The 3408-nt window shown below is 63.7% G+C and overlaps 1 non-coding gene across 1 annotated transcript; it reads left to right on the top strand.

The window, feature by feature from the left end:
* Positions 1–728: 728 nt before the first annotated feature.
* On the top strand, positions 729–847 carry LOC131860490 (5S ribosomal RNA). The gene has a single exon (XR_009359585.1). It is a non-coding gene; the product is annotated as a 5S ribosomal RNA (ribosomal RNA).
* The last annotated feature ends 2561 nt before the right edge of the window (positions 848–3408 follow it).

The raw sequence follows: 3408 nt of genomic DNA, 5'->3' as shown, positions 1-3408 counted from the left end.
TGTCAAGTTTTAGTCGTCGGGACTCATTTCGAGCCTTAGAGGTCGTTTCTTGTCCGGTTGCCCTGTCTTCGACCTGGGAACCCAATTTTGGTCCTCGGGTCCCATTTTTTTTTGTCTCGCATCCCACTTTTGGCCTGTGGCCTTTTCGGGGTCGATTCTCGTTTTGGGCATCAGAGCATGTTTCTTCTCCTAAAACCCAATATTTGTTTATTAAGTCTCGGAACACATTTTTGTTCTCGTGGACCCATCATGGGTCTTGGAACGCATTTGTGGTCCTTGGGTCCCATTTTGCATCCCGAAACTTGTGTTTTGGTGCTTGATCCCTATTTTGGGTGCCCACCTTGCACCAAGTGCGCACCCGGGGCAAACCGAGCGCCTTGGTGCACCGGGGCAAGATCGAGCGTGCACCCGAGGCGCCCCGAACATGCACCAAGGTGCACTCGGCCCACATGTGAGCGCAGGTCGTTGCGCCCGAGGTGGTGTGTGGGCACCGCGTTGCAGACGGGACACTGCACGCACACGACGCCCCCTACAGGTGCACGCACGTAGGCCGGGCCGGGTGCACACCCGACGCCCTAGCAAGGTGCGCGCACCCGGGCAGGGCTCACACTTGGCGAACGGGGCGCACTTCGCGAGGGAGGGTGTGCACCTCGACGGGGGTGGGTGGCCGGGGTGGATTCGCACGTGGGTCGCGGTTTGCTAAGTACACACTGCGACAAGCTCATAACGGGTGCGATCATACCAGCGTTAGTGCACCGGATCCCATCAGAACTCCGCAGTTAAGCGCGCTTGGGCCGGAGTAGTACTGGGATGGGTGACCTCCCGGGAAGTCCCGGTGTTGCACCCTTTTTTAGTTTTTCGCCGGGCATCGCAATGCTATTTGAATAAACCTTTTGCCCGTTTGCGTTCTCGTCGGGGCCGGGCCGGGCCGGGGTGCGCTGCCCGCACTACCGCGCGCGCGGGGGCGACACCGAGCGCGCACCCGAGGCGCCCCGAGCACACAGGCCACGGTGCAACCCGGGCGTTGTGCGCGCACCCCGGTGCGCCCGAGGTGCTGCGCGCGCACCCAGGTGAAATCGGTGTGCACCTCGGCCAGTGCGCGCTCGGTCGAGTCGCGCACGTTGGCCAAGGTGCACGGTGATGTTTCTTACTCTAAGGTTCCGCACCAGACGCCCGGGACAGGTGAGCGAAGCTGGGCGGGGCCGGGTGCGCGGCCGGGGCAGGTGCACGCAGCTGGAGAGAGCTTTGGAGCACACTTCGGAGCGCACCAATGATGCGCTCCATTCAAAAGTTTCCTGAAAAGGCAAAAAAAGTTGAGATTATAGAATTTCCCACTTGAGAGATTGTAAAAAAAAAAAATTTAAAATGAAGGAAACGCGGGTGCCAAGGTGTGCGCAGCCCAGCCAAGGTGTGCGCACCAAGGCGCCCACCCTGGCGAAGGTGCACGCAAGGTGCGCACCCGAGGCAAACCGGACAATTAACCCAACTTTCGACTTCGCGCGCACCTTGGAGCGCACTTCGGAGCGCTCCTTGGTGCGCACCAATCTTGGGCACCTCGGAGTGCACCATGGCGCCCACCAAGGTGCGCACCCGGGGCAAACCGAGCTCCGACTTCGTGCGCACCTTGGAGCGCACGAAAGGTGCGCACCATGGCGCCCACCAAGGTGCGCAGCCCAGCCAAGGCGTGCGCATCAAGGTGCGCACCCTGGCGAAGGTGCGCACCCGGGGCAAACCGAGCTCCGACTTCGTGCGCACCTTGGAGCGCACAAAAGGTGCGCAACCCAGCCAAGGTGTGCGCACCCCGGTCAAACCGAGCTCCGAATCGTGCGCACCAGAGGTGCACGCCATCGTGCGCACCTTGGAGCACACTTCGGAGCCCTCCTTGGTGCGCGCCGATGTTGCGCACCTCGGAGCGCACCCGGGGAAAACAATGCAATTAACCCGACTTTCGACTTCGTGGGCACCTCGGAGCGCTCTCGGGTTCGCACCTCGGAGCACACCGAGGTGCGCACCTTTGATGCGCTGCCTTCACCAATTTCCAGAAAAGGCAAGAAAACATTGAGAAGGTGTGCGCACCGAGGTGCCCACCCTGGCGAAGGTGCACGCGAGGTGCGCACCCGGGGCAAACCGGGCTCCGACTTCGTGCACGCCGCACCTTGGAGCACACTTCGGAGCGCTCCTTGGTGCGCACCAGGGCGCGCAACCCAGCCGAGGTGCCCACCCCGGCGAAGGTGCACGCGAGGTGCGCACCCGGGGCAAACCGGGCTCCGACTTCGTGCACGCCATGGTGCCCACCGCGGCGAAGGTGCACGCGAGGTGCGCACCCGGGGCAAACCGGGCTCCGACTTCGTGCACGCCGCACCTTGGAGCACACTTCGGAGCGCTCCTTGGTGCGCACCATGGTGCCCACCAGGGCGCGCAACCCCGCCGAAGGTGCACGCGAGGTGCGCACCCGGGGCAAACCGGGCTCCGACTTCGTGCACGCCGCACCTTGGAGCACACTTCGGAGCGCTCCTTGGTGCGCACCATGGTGCCCACCAGGGCGCGCAACCCCGCCGAAGGTGCACGCGAGGTGCGCACCCGGGGCAAACCGGGCTCCGACTTCGTGCACGCCGCACCTTGGAGCACACTTCGGAGCGCTCCTTGGTGCGCACCAGGGCGCGCAACCCAGCCGAGGTGCCCACCCCGGCGAAGGTGCACGCGAGGTGCGTACCCGGGGCAAACCGGGCTCCGACTTCGTGCACGCCGCACCTTGGAGCACACTTCGGAGCGCTCCTTGGTGCGCACCATGGTGCCCACCAGGCCGCGCAACCCAGCCAAGGTGTGCGCACCAAGGTGCACGCGAGGTGCGCACCCGGGGCAAACCGGGGTCCGACTTCGTGCACGCCGCACCTTGGAGCACACATCGGGGCGCTCCCGGGTTCGCACCGGCGTTGCGCACCGTGGTGGGCACCTCGGAGCACACCAAGGTGGGCAGCGAGGTGCGCACCTTTGATGCGATGCCTTCACTAATTTCCATAAAAGGCAAAAAAAAAACGAGATTTTAAAATTTCCGTTTTGAAAGATAGTGAGAAAAAGGGAATGCTGGTGCCATCTTGAGCCCGCCCTGGTGCGCAGCCCAGCCAAGGTGTGCGCACCAAGGTGCCCACCCTGGCGAAGGTGCGCGCCCGGGCAATTAACCCAACTTCCAACTTCGCGCGCGCCAGGGTGGGAGCGCACCCAACAACCGGGCCTGGGAAGAGCCAATGCGAGAAACCCCACCAAACGCTCTGACAAAAAAAGAGGGGGCGCTCCAGTAACCCCGCTTCGGAGCGCACCCTGGGCAAACCCAGCCAAGGTGCCCACCCCGGCCAAGGTGCAGGCGAGGTGCGCACCCGGGGCAAACCGGGCTCCGACAACGTGCACGCC

Source organism: Cryptomeria japonica, unplaced genomic scaffold, assembly GCF_030272615.1.
Source record: "Cryptomeria japonica unplaced genomic scaffold, Sugi_1.0 HiC_scaffold_15, whole genome shotgun sequence".
Classification (NCBI taxonomy): domain Eukaryota; kingdom Viridiplantae; phylum Streptophyta; class Pinopsida; order Cupressales; family Cupressaceae; genus Cryptomeria; species Cryptomeria japonica.
The sequence above is the reverse complement of the archived record's forward strand: the minus strand, read 5'-3'. Positions and strand labels throughout refer to the sequence as shown.